The following is a 13,747-nucleotide window of genomic DNA, read 5'->3' as shown; positions in this document are numbered from 1 at the left end:
CTCAAGGTTCTGTCTACAAACAGAACAGGAAACGTTCAGGCAAACCCAACATGGTCCCTTTCCCTCAATCCAGCAACAACATGCTCCGCCCATGTTTAAATAAGGTTCACTTTCATCAGGGCATGAGGAGGTGCTTGTTTTTGTTTGACTAGGAGTAAAGCACATATGTAAACTCTCCTTAATGACTGCACTGATTAAAGCATGAAGACGTTATTTAAATACTATGAGTTTCCGAGTTTTTGTTGACATATTGTCTGATGATTGCCAGTGGCTTATGCAGTGAAACTACAAGTGGCTTCTAAGTCCTGAAAAGGACTGACCTTCAAGTTTAGTGCAAAGGGGGAGCATGTACAGAAAAGGCTCTCTCTGCATTGAGTCACGGGCTTGTCTTTTTCGATATTTAAATTACTACCAAAGTTTCTGCAGGATCTCAAGTGATTCTGGCATCAGTTCCCAAAGTTAAGAAGCCCATTTCTCTGGATAGATGTCTTTTACGAATCATTTCTCCCGCCACTAAAAAGGATGTAATCTGGTTTTCACACCATAATCTCAGAGCAATGTACTATCTGAAATGAAATGAGTAGGACCGGGCAATTGTTCACATTCCAAATTCTAACACACCCAGACCTGTTACTTGGCATCCTGAGTGTGGCACTAAATGTTTCTCTGTCTCAGCAGTTTCTTCATCTAAGAAGCTCCCCATAAATATACTCCTTCTCACTGTAGTGTTTTGAAGTCCATGTCCATCTGGCTGCAGTGGTCCAAATCTATTTCAGAGAGTGGTATATTATTCATGCTCAGAGATAGTGTCCGATTTAATCTTAACAGAAGATCTCAAGACAAATCTAAGTGTGGAATTCATTATTCAGCCACTTGTACAGGTGGGTCTTACAGAACAAGGTTAAGAGTGTGGACAAAGCAGCTGGCAGGGCACAAGTTGTGCCTATTAAGCGAGTAAACAAAGAGCTCATATTATGTCAACCTGGTCTTTAGGGGCAGCTGGACATTGTTCATTCACATGCTTGAAAAATGCAATATTGAAGTGCTAGACTTTAAGGAAAACACCACCACGCGGTAGTGGTGTTTCATTTCTACATGAGAACACATGTAGAAATGTCAGGAGCAGCAAAAATGACTATGTATATAACTCCACTTTTTCAGGCTTTCTTTGTCATCATTCCTATTTCTTGCAAGTCACAAGGATGTGTGTGTGTGTGTGTGTTCAGTCATCTCAGAATCTGTGAAAAAGTGAAGAGACTTGGGATGAGAAATTTTGAGTCCAAGTCAAATAACAGCTATACGATCATGGCCAAGTCAACAGACCTCAGCTTTCACATCTATAAATTGGGGGTAACTGCTCTATCTAATGGATGGCTTTATGATTAAAGAAAATAATACAATAAGACTTTGTAAACTATAAAGCCCCTTAATGATTTTACATTATTATTGCTTGAAGTGGGTTAACAGTTGGTGTTTTTGTGCTTTGACATAGAAACCAGTCAGAAAAAAAGAAGAAACTCACATTTTCCCTTAGTCAAACACTGGTCACATGAGTGCCACCTGTCAGTAAATTTCAGTTCTGAGACATGCAGACTACTCTTTCATCCCTTGTAACAGAAACAATGAAGTGGTGTCTGCAAACAGACCTAATAGAAGTCACCCTTCCTTTCCCGCCTCCAGTATTCTCATTACGTGTGTGTGTGTGTGTGTGTGTCAGTATCACAACGGGCAAATAGTTTTGTTCCTGTTACATTACTGAATAGTACGTCTTCACTCTGAAGGCAAAGGAGAAGTGATGACATATGGTAGATGGCACATTGTCAGAGAAAGTTTCTAGCAACGGTCTTGGCATTGAAATATCCTTTGATAATGTGGCAGAAGCAGCATAAAGCCTGCAAGCAGTTAGGTGTAGCAAAATAAAACACTTTAACATGGCCCCACATTCTTTCTGACAAACAAACCTCTTAATTATGATCTTGAAATGCAGTATGAGATGTATGGAGAGAGTAACATGGAAACTTACATCACCATGTGTAAAATAGATAGCCATTGGGAATTTGCTATATGGCTCAGGAAACTCAAACAGGGGCTCTGTATCAACCTAGAGGGGTGGGTTGGGGCGTGAGATGGGGGGGAGGTTCAAAAGGGAGGGGAATATGTATACCTATGGCTGAGTCATGTTGAGGTTTGACAGAAAAGGGCAAAATTCTGTAAAGCAATTATCCTTCAATTAAAAAATAAATAAACAAAAAAGAAAAGTAATGACTATATGGGAAATGACACGCATTGTATGCACCATTTGTTCCTTATAACTTACAGAAAATGATAGATAAAATAACATTTCACTCTACTTCTTAAAGTCGCATGGAACTACCTACATAAGGAATGTATGGGAAACTGGAAAGTGCACTGAATTAGAAATAAGACACAGATTTAACTCAAGATTGTCACTTATTAATTCTGAGATCAGGGAGCATCCTGATTAATTTCTCTGAGGGTCAATTTCCATATCTGTAAAGCAGTATCACAACAGGTCACAAAATTATTATGGGAATTAAGTGAGAAAAATGTATGTGGAAGGATTTTGTAAGTGGTAAATCACTTTACAGATGATAGGCTTTTTATGTGAGAAAAAGTTTTGCATTTAGGAAATGGCATCATTTCCCGCTTTCCCAAAGTTTCTTTTATTTTTTTTTCTGAAGGCCTTAATCATTTGTAACATCAAATATCTCTATAGTAGATTGCCTTTTTTTTTTTTTTTTTTTGTCATGTGAACCGACGGGATGACTGATTTTGCACTCTGTACATCCTTAAAGTGCATGTTTTGATTGGTGTTATAGGAAGGCTTCCCTCACAGAGAAAAGGAGATGCACAAATCTTTTGTGTTACTCAGCAAAGGTCCAAAGAGACCTCAAGGCCTAAAGTGGCTGGGGAAAAAGAAGACATCATCTGATGCCAGAACACAATTTTTATTAAGTATGAGCTTTTGCAACGTCACTTAGAGGACCACAACCGATGAGGAACGGATCTGTTCTGACTTTGGGTGTATGTTGAAACAACTTCTTCTCTGGGGGAGGACTGGAGGGCGGGGGCTCCACAGATGCCTACAGGGGTTTTATTGGACTAACTGCTGGGCCTAGGGGGCTGTTTCTCAGGGCCCTGGGTCATGTCTTCTCATCACTGGCACCTGCTCAGGACCATCCACTTCAGCCTGATGGCTTCAATAACTTTGAATATCCAAGATAAGCATTTGGAGGCGGGATAACTTCAGTCCCAGGAAGTTTCTGGGTTACTTCCCTGGGAGAAATGTCTTGCACCCGCACCCCCCTCAAGCATTCTTTAAGATCTGTGTAAAAATATTCCTCTGGGAATCGTGCTGCCTGCAGAAGACTAGATACACTAATAATGGGTGTGCTGTGGGAAGGTCACGCTGGTAGCTGAGTGCAGGAGGAGATGGGGGACAGGAAGTGACAAAGGTGGTTGTAGTCATGGGGTGAGAAAGGATGTGTGCTAGAAAGAAGTGTGGGGAGGTGGAGCAAGGCCTGGGATGAAGGACATTAATTAAATAAGTAACCTGACCAAACAGGGCGACTTGGTAGATGTGACCAGAAAGGAAGACAAGGAAGCTATGGTGGCTCAGTGTTCTGGGCAGCTGGAACTGTGCAGGGGTGAACGTTAGCCAGTATTATATAAATGAAAGATAAAACAGATCTGCATTTCACTGTGAATACAGTTCTGTAATATCAATGTATCCTATGTGAGGATGAACTGAAAGGTAATGGGCAAAAAAAAAAAAAAATCAATTTTTAATGTCAGGAAAAAGCAAAAAAAAAGTTATTTTCTTACCTTCTCTCTGAAGTTCTTCCCTATTGTTTCCATGCAAAAAAGCTTAATTTTGCAATTTTTCTCTTTTAAAAGGAACATTATGTTAATCCATTCCACACTCTTGAAAGGAATTTTTGCTTTATAGATGGCATTATGGTAGGGATTAGTGAATTGATGAGGTCACTCCAGCTACTGTTTCTCTAGGAAATAGACCTTTACATGTATCTTGTATATGCTACCTTGTCCGGTGTATAACACAAATTTATATGTTTGAGAATATCTTTGATAAGCCATTAACTACAAGGAAGAAAGCGTTAGTCAAAAGATAAGCCATTGATCTTGGCTAATTCTCATCTGAGATGACTGTAGTATTGTCAATGATTAACATGGATGACTCGAGGGGAAAAAGGGCAAAGTGTGAAGAATGTTGCGGCTGCAGGTTTAATACAGCTTATGGAGACTCTTCAATAAACGGACCTACGAAGCACAGCATTTGACATAGCTGTTTTATAGTTGGATGAGCATTTCTCTTCTTTTAAATAAATGATCAACTCTCTTGTACATTTTGTGAGGAGACCACTTTGAACAATTCCTGGGAGTCAAACTAGCACCGTGATTTAGTTCATTTATAACATTTTAAGAAATGAGAGCAGTTTCAATGATTATCTTATTTTTGCTACTAAATGAAAAGCATGTAGTTCTAAGCTTGTATAGGATACAATTTGACTAAATCCCTCAAGTTTTGTTATGGTGAAATTTTACTGCTTAGAAATTTTATTGCATTGGAACCAGTCAGTCATTGGAATTGAATTTGCCAGATCATTTTGATAATAATACTATCAAGATGGAATTTTATCCACATGAACTCTTATAGATTGTATTGATTTATATGAATTCTTCATAATCAAATGAGTCACTTTTTGTTATTTTTTTTTAATATTTATGAAGTGAGACAATGTAGAATTCAACTTTCTAGTGAAATTTACCATCTATAACCTAGGAAGATATAAGCATATGAATTCATATGAACACCACGATTGCTTACATGGGAATTTCTGCTTCTATCTTTCTATTTTCCATCTTATTTACTGATAAACTTAATGTAAACCAGGAAGAAAAATGTTTGCTTTAGACTTACGTCTGAAAAGGTAAAAAGGTTTTTTCCATCTCTGCAACTTGGGGAGAGAGAAGGTGTACAGGTTTATGGAGGTATAATAATTTAGAGACTAGTCAGCTGACTTGTCTCTGAAGTGAATGAGACAAGTGATCTCACACCGGATGAAATGTCTAACAGAATCAAACTTCTGTCTCTCTGGTATCATCGGGAAGTACAAGATTCCAATGAGAAACATATTTTAAAGTCAATTTACATGAAGCTGCTCAGTTTCTCAGAGGTTACCACTGCTGTGAATTTTTTAACAGGAAGATGACCCAGAACAAAAGCGCCATGAGTATTTTCTTTCATTTCATTTTTCTCCATAGAAAACAAAGACCTCCTTTTTGTCAGGGGCACCATTAGTCTCCCAGCTATCAACAGAGTCTGGAATCTGGGGGTCATCTCCCATTGCTTTCCAGACAATCATTCTCCAAGGTTTCTCCATTTATCTTCATCTCCAAGATTGTCCACTTCCACTGCCTAGTAAAGTGTCTTATCTCTTCACACCTGCATTATGCAACAGCCTCTAGCTGGTCCTTTTGCCTTTGATCTCTTATCTCTTTGATTAATCCTGAAGGCTGCTGCCAGATGAGTCTCCCTAAAACGGGGCTCTATGTCATGCCCTTTAGGAACCCACAGCTCTTCCACATTGCCATCCCTTTCAAATCCCAATTTCTTGTTCTGACATTCAGAGTGTATGACCTTATCTAGCCAAACTTTTCTCTTATTTCTGTGTCCCATTCAAGTCCCTTCCTCAGCTCCGTCCTTATTTATTTTTGGCTGTGCTGGCTCTTCATTGCTGTGCAGGCTTCTCTCTGGTTGAGGAGAGAGATGCCTTCTCCTGTTGTGGAGCACGGGCTCCAGGGAATGTGGGCTTCGGTCGTTTCAGCACGTGAACTCAATGGTTGCAGTTCTGGGCTCAAGAGCACAGGCTCAGCAGTTGTGGAGCACAGGCTTAGTTGCTCTGTGGTAGGTGGGATCCTCCTGGTGCGTTGGCAGGTGGATTCTTCACCACTGAGCCACCAGGGAAGCCCTGCACCGTGCTTCTGAGCCTTGTCTTCAGGAACAACTTCTTACTCCTGCCTATCCAAATCTCCCCAACCCGAGACTTAATTTTATTACTCTTCTCTGAACCCTTCTCTTGAAGTGGGAAGTTCTTGCAGTGGGGTTAAAACAATGGGAAAGCTAAAGCTTGTAGAGCTAAAGCTTGTAGATCAACTTCTAAACCCTTCAAGGAAACAGTGGGATGTACAGCTCAGGAGGGCAGTAGGAAAACCAGAGTACAGAGATACAAGTTGAGAGCCAGGGAGACCAGTGAGTGCAGGCCACAGTAAAAGTGGGGGAATCAGCTGAGCCTGAGCAGCTGTTTAGAACATCACTTAGAGTTTGAGGTGTTGGTTCAGTTCAACAAATATTTCGTGGGTACTTCCTTTGTAGGTACAGTATGTGGTGCTGGAGATCAAGCAATAAACCAGGCAGACATGTTGCAATCTTTATGGAGCATATTTTCTAAAGAGTAGTCAATCAAATCACTACAATAAAGTATTAGGTAACAGGAAATGCATGGTAGAAGGACCTAACTTAAATTTCACTTTTCTTTGAGATCCAGATCTGGATTTCAAACTGCCTATGTGACATCTCTACTGAGTTGTTCCTCTTCAGATAAGACATCTGGTCTTAAAAATGTTCAAGACCAAACTCATCTCCTCAAATATAGTCCTCTACTAGGATTTCTTATCTCAGTGATAAGCTTCATTAAGCACGTGATTATAGAAATCAGAAAGTTAGGGAACATCTCCTACACATTTTTCTTCTTCATTCCTCATAGTCAATTCATTACCAAATACTGGTAATGTTACCTAAAATTTTCTCAAATCCATTTCCCTTTCTCCATCTTTACTGCCCACATCCTGACAAACTTCCCCTTTCTCTCTTAGACTATTTCATTAACACAGATCCAATCATGCCCTTTCTGGCTCAAAATCTTCCAGTGGATTCTCACTGCTTTTATAATAAAGTCTAAAATCCACGGCATGTCCCAGTGTGCTTTCAAGGGGTCTGGACCCCTCCTGCCTCACCAGGCTCTTGCTGCACTTCTGTCTTGCTCTTTCAGCTTCAGCCATGCTAATCTTGTCTCTGATTCTCAATGGACCAGTTCCCCTCTCCCCACACCCTCACTGCAAAGTTTTGCACACGTTGTTCCCTTTGCTGGAAAGTTCTTCCCTCTTGCCTTTGTCTTTAGTATTGTCTTTAGTATCAACGTTTCCCTTTGCAGTAAGGACAAGTTTCCCTTTCTCACCTATGGTTTCCTTCATCAGGAAAGTGGAGACAAGCTCCACCTCCCAGGAAATGAGGGAACGGACAACCAAATGCTCAGGAAAATGCTGAAAAAGCTCTGACTGGCCCTCACATGAATCAATGTTGTTCTCTTCCCGTCATCAATTTATGGATTTCTTTCCTGAACCTCCACGACAACATGCCTAGAGCGACTATGTGTTCCCATCAGGCTCCTTTCCCTCCTGTTAGCACATTTTGTCGTGTGCTCATTCTCTGCAGTGGATTCTCTTAGGAAGGCAGGACAGAACAGTGATAAAATAGGAAGACTTTCGAGGTAGAAAGGCCAGAGGTCTTACCCCAGACTCCCCTCTGGCCTGACTCCGTTAAAGGACAAATGACCTTCAGGAGGCTCAGTAACACCTCTGAGCTTTCTCCTCCCTCATCACTAAGGAAGGGGTGACCTCAGATCCCGTCTCATGAGGTTGATTTTAGGGTGAAGTGAGATGATGCAGGTAAGAATTTGAATAGATATGAACGGCTTTTGAGTATTTCTGATTCTATCCTTGTCTTGTTCCTAAACTTTACTGCTTCTTTGTGTGCCTTTTCACATTTTCCAGCCCCCATTATTCCAGAAAAGGGGACGCTCCGCCCCATTCACAGTGTGCCTTCCCAGAGTCGGCATCCTTTTAGCTTCTCACAAGTCCAACGTACTTTTCAAAGCTACACTTTATGTGACACCACGAGATGAAAGAGCTGATTTTACTTCTCATTTCATAACATCTGTGTTCTCTTTTAGTTATTTACCTATCTGATATGATTGTCAAATCTGTGCCTTATAGAACTGGTAGATAACCTGTAATAGCAGTTATAGTATTTCACACCTCGGGTCTTGCTTAAAGTGCTCACATTTTGATTTTGGTTTTCATTTGATTCTGAGGCTCCAATTTGAGCTCTCTCTTTCTGTGGAAAAAAGGGCTTTGCCTTTGAAAATAATTTTCTCCTAATGTTTGTTTTTCTTGACCTCGTGGCATGTGGGATCCTAGTTCCCCCAACCAGGGCTTGAACCTGCACCCTTGCCTTGAAAGCGTGCGGTCTTAATTACTGCACCACCAGGGCAGTCCCCTCTCCCGATGTTTAAATGGGAGGAGGGGGACAAGGCAAAACCCTTTCTCCTCAGAACAGTTCACTGGTGCTGGTTTGCATGTGGTGTGTGAAATGAACTCCAGATAGCTCAACAGACAAAAGTCTTAGTCTCTAGAACTTCCCAGTGCTCCTCCATCCCAAGATAGACCTAATGTATTGGCCTTGTTGTGAAAAACGAAACCAAGATCATGGTGGATTTTAATTATGTAAGCTTAAAATTTCTCTTTCTGGACACTATTTTAGTGGAAGGAATAATGTCACTAATACTAAAACCGTTGCTTTTTTTTTTTTTTAACCCTTTTGATCTTTTAATCTTATCCCCTTGGTTACCTCCCTTTGCTTTCTTTTCATCTTTTTATACCCCGCTGTCTTCTGTTACTTCCTTTATCCTCAGGCTGAAACCCAAGAGGCTCCTGGCTGTTGACAGGGGGGATCTGCTGCTGCTTCTAGGCTTGCCTTCCTTTCTGCTCAGCACTGTGAGCCCTGCCTCTTCTTCCTCACCTCCTCCTCTTCCTGCTGACTCTTTTTGGATTATTAGTAGCAAAACCCTACTCTGAAGAGTCAAGGGGAAGTTAGTGACATTTCACAGGGTTCAAGGAGGAGGGTGTCTATAGCCCTTAAGGCACTGTCACAGTGAGATGCTCAGGCAGCTCATATTCCAGCAAGAGTTAGATGCTCTTCTCAGGTCTTAAAATAATGTCTGTACTCTAAAGATGATTATCAGCTAATTGGAGAGTAGAGACAATACTAAAGACATGTTTAATTCTCCTTTCATTTTCTATTTACCAGCTCATGATTTTTACAATTGTGCATTTTCCACAATTAGTTTCACTATTGCAGAGTTGGCATGAAAATCAACATATATTAAATAGTATAGTACTTAATACTATTTAATATTAGCTGGACAGACATGAATATGTCATTTTCTTTGATCACCCTGAACTTCCACTAATGACAGGAAGATGCTTGAATATCATTAATGACTGTCAGCCAATGAAGCAATGATTTTATTTTTTTTCAATGATCAATTTCTTAACAATATATGTGAGGATGTGGGAGGGTTAAGTTTTGAGATTCCATCAAATCACTGTAATCTGATCCTAGTCCTCCAGTAACTATAATGCCAAACGTTTCTTGGTGAAATCCAGTTCACTGTGAATTCTGATTACATTTCCTATTCCTTTCCAAAAAACAGAAAGGAAATTAAGTTATATTTGATTACACTACAAAAAAGTCCAACTGGTGTCTGGGCAGTCACTGCCATGTCAGAAACCTAGTGTACAAGGTACATATTTTACAGAGGCAGGCTCCGGGCTGCTGGGCTCGGGTACACGGACTTGCCCTCTTACTCTTTAGTTGAACAGTTTGTAAGCATCAGGAGAGCTCAAAGAACACAAATGTACCTATGTGTTCTCATTGTGAACGAGGCAAACTATTTGTTGTTTACATGCAACCAGTGAAAATCACATCCCTTGAAACATGAGTACAATTTGTTTCTTCCTTGCAGTAGGTTACCAGTTTCCACGTATATCAAGTTTCTTAAGTTTGTTTCGTGAAGCCAAGTCTACATGGGAGGTGCTGATGCTGCTGTTCTATGGGCACATTTGATAGCAGGATAATACGCATGTGGCCTCCTCACTTCACCTACCCCAGACTGTCAGTAGGACTAAATAGGGAGATATGAGCTATCTCAAATAAGCACAAACAAGTCAACTTTGTGAATAAAAGGCTCTTGACTTTCATTTCACATTAGTTCATGCGGGCATGCACGCTAAGTCGCTTCAGTAGTGTCTGACTCCTTGTGACCCAATGGACTGTAGCCCTCCAGGCTCCTCTGTCCATGGGGTTCTCCAGGCAAGAGTACTGGAGTGGGTTGCCATGCCCTCCTCCAGGAGAATCTTCGTGACCTGAAGACTGAAGTCTCTTATGTCTCCTGCACTGGCCAGCGGGTTCTTTACACTAGCACCACCGGGAAAGCCCCATGTTAGTTCCTGTGTGGTATGCGTGTAACTGTGTGTGTGCGAGTGCTAAGTCGCTTCAGTCACGTCCGATTCTGTGCAAACCTATGGACTGCAGCTCTCCAGACTCCTCTGTCCATGAGATTCTCCAGGCAAGAGTACTGGAGTGGGTTGCCATACCCTTCTCCATGGGATCTTCCCGATCCAGGGACCGAACCCATGTTTCTTATGTCTCCCTGAATTGGCAGGTGGGTTCTTTACTGGAATGCAAAATATGGGCTTTGTTATTATTTCAGGTTTGAAAAGAGTTCAGGAGGATATTTGCAAATCATCTCAGGACACTCATTTTTCCCAATACTCACTTAAGAACCACTTAACTATATCATTAAACTGCTTAGAAATCACTGATGTTTGGGTCTCCTACAGAGGTTCTCATTTTAATTGGTCTGGGATGAGGCCTAGGCTCTCAGACTCTCCAGATAATTCAACAATTCACTTCAGAAGTTTCAAAGCCAGGAACGCACAGGGGTGATGCATTCCCAGCCCCTGAGAAGTGCAGAGTGCTTCTTCGAGAGTGAATGAATAACAAGGAAAATAATAAAGTGGAGAAAAAGAGAGTGAATTCAAGAGAGAGAAAAAAGGAACTATTAGAGAAAGGGTGAGTAGGACTTCCCCAGTGGCTACGACTCCATGCTCCAGTGCAGAGGCGCTGGGTTCAATCTCTGGTCAGGGCACTAGAGCCCACATGCTGCAACAAAGAGTTCGACGGCCACAACGAAGATCTCACGGAGCCAAATAAATAAATAGTTTTTAAAACGTGTAAGTGCAGGTCTAAGGGTTGACGGCAGTCCAAGAAAAGCTAGACAGGTAGCTGAACAGAAGCCTTCCAGGTGTCATGGATGAGACAGGTGTCACCTCCTTTGTTGCTTGTATTGCTGTGAATGTAGCACGGAGGCTGAAGTATGCATGGGAGATGAATGGCCAATGGATAAGGAATGCATGTTTGTAATGACCATTTGATGCAAACCGTTTTTATTTTCTCCTGCTTGTAAGAAGCAGGAGAAATATTATTAAAATCCAACAAAATTCTGTAAAGCAATTATCCTTCAATTAAAAAATAAATAAACTTAAAAAACAACAACAACAGAAGAACATCTTGCATCTGGGATAAGAGTAAAACTTTAAAACAGCTCACAGTAGCCCAAATCTCCAAACTGGGTAAAGGATGCCTTTGGTTGGTTCAGTATTGTGTCTGTGTGGCTGGTGGTTAAAGTTTATAATGCTCTTCTGTCCAATCTTAATGCTTGTATCAAAGTATTACAAAAACTGTGAGACAAGTGTCATAGCGACACACACTGCCAACACCCAATACCTCCATGGTCTGTTGTGTGCTGGGCAAAGGGACCCGGGACAAACAGCACATAACCAGCAATACAATCCAGGCGCACAGGGGACCCACCATCCATTTCCATGCCTCAGTTTGGATGTGGAGCATCCCACTAGAAAGTTAACCCTCGGCTTTCTCACAGGGAACACACACTTACAAGGTTTCAAACGCCATTGTTTTTGTGAACCGGACACCAAGTGCAAGAGACGCCTGTGACCAGTAAACGGCTAGATGGTAAGAAACCAAATCTGAACACCTTGATCAGAGAGGCACCGCGCAGTTCGAGTGAACAAAAGATTCATGGTTCTCACTTTCTCAAAGAGTTCACTTCGGTGTGTGTTCTGTTTGTGGTCTTCTTTCAGCTGATGGTGGCTTTTGGTTACAAACCCTTATCCTTCCATCTTCCGCCTGCCTCACAGCTGTTTAAAGTTCCTGTTGGCCTCTGCTATGATCTCGCTTTTCAATTCACCACTAGACCCTGTGCCCTGACACAGACAACCCAGCTCCAGTGCTCTGCTGCTCTGGCTGCTTCTTTCCTTCAGGAAGAGGCTTGTGCAACAAAAGAGGGGTGATGCCGTGATGCCACTACAGAGCTCCTGAAAACGCAGTCGACCCATCCCCAGCCACAAAGGGGCTCTTGTGGGCTTGTTTATCTCTAGGCTGGTGAAAACCTAGGAAGTCACTTTGTTCGACTGGAATCAAAAGCTTAAAATGGTCTCCTGCGCAGATTTACTTTCATTAAAAAAAAGAGATCAAAGGAACAGAGTGTCATCTCATGTTCCTTCTTCTCTTGAGTCACCTTGGTAAAAGGCATTAAACAAACTATGTGTAATTTTTAACCAATGGATTCTTTACCACGATGTTCAACTCAAGTCTGCAATATTTATTTGTCTTTTTTAAATATATTTATTTCCCTCATCCTTCTAGACCAGAAATCAGTATTCTGTTTGACAGATGAGGACCTTCAGTGTAAGCAAGATGAAAGCATATATTACACATGTGGATATTGGAAATCAGGCAATATGTTGTAAACACATACATTCTGATGAGATGGAGATTGACTGGTCAAGTCCTCCTGGGACAGTGTTGTCCAACAGTCACTGTAATCAACTGCTTATAACTCAAGCTCCAAAGCATCTAGCTGGTAAGAAAGTTATATCTGTGAGGAAAAACCAATTTTCATTCATTCAGAGGCTTTAAATCAGAGGAGGGTGGAAACTCCTGATGGAAAACTTGTGGATTCCCAGTAAGGACCGCCAGCACCACTGCGGTGGGGGTTAGAGTGCCTGTGTGTGGTGTGTGAATCTGGGGTGTGTGTGGTTTTCTGTGGGACTCTCTGAATTAGTCTGTCTCCCTGTGTGGGGTGGTGAGTACGCGCTGGTTTGTAGACCTGCCCGGTATGACCTTAAGACATACCATTAGATCATAGCTTCATGAATTGAGGTCCCCTGATGCACCTATAGAACTTGAAAAATTAAGGATGGAGATTCAAGAGTGAGGGGACAAAAGTACACCTGTGGTTAGATGTGTGACAGAAATCAAACCAATGTTGTAAAGCAATCAATCAATTAAAAATAAACTTTAAAAAAATTAAGCATTTATTTGACTCAGCAAAATTGCATTACAGGGCAGCTCTGATAATCTAAACACAGAATAAACTGATGATGCCAAGAGGTCTAGATTTTGACTCTCATTTTTCTAAATAAAAGGAGAAAGTATCATTCCTGATTTGAATTCAGAAACTAAAATATTGTATAGAGGGGTGATACCAACATATATGTGTGTGTTCAGTCACTCAGTCGTGTCTGACTCTGCCATCCTACGGACTGAGCCTGCCAGGCTCCTCTGTCCATGGGGTTTTCCAGGCAAGAATACTGGAGTGGGTTGACATTTCTTCCTGCAGGAGATCTTCCTGACCCAGGGATCAAACCTGCGTCTCTTGTGTCTCCTGCACTGGCAGGCGGATTCTTTACCACTGAGCCACCTGGGAAGCCCTGATAC

General features: G+C 41.5%; 1 protein-coding gene across 1 annotated transcript in view; it reads right to left on the bottom strand.

The window, feature by feature from the left end:
• The window catches only part of LGR5 (leucine rich repeat containing G protein-coupled receptor 5), a 129,808-nt gene that overhangs the window by 32,096 nt on the left and 83,965 nt on the right, over nucleotides 1-13,747 (bottom strand). The window lies entirely within an intron of this gene.

Source organism: Bos grunniens, chromosome 5, assembly GCF_055505025.1.
Source record: "Bos grunniens cultivar Pamir isolate PY7600 chromosome 5, Bosgru_T2T1.0, whole genome shotgun sequence".
NCBI lineage: Eukaryota > Metazoa > Chordata > Mammalia > Artiodactyla > Bovidae > Bos > Bos grunniens.
This window is presented reverse-complemented; position numbering and strand designations above follow the sequence as displayed.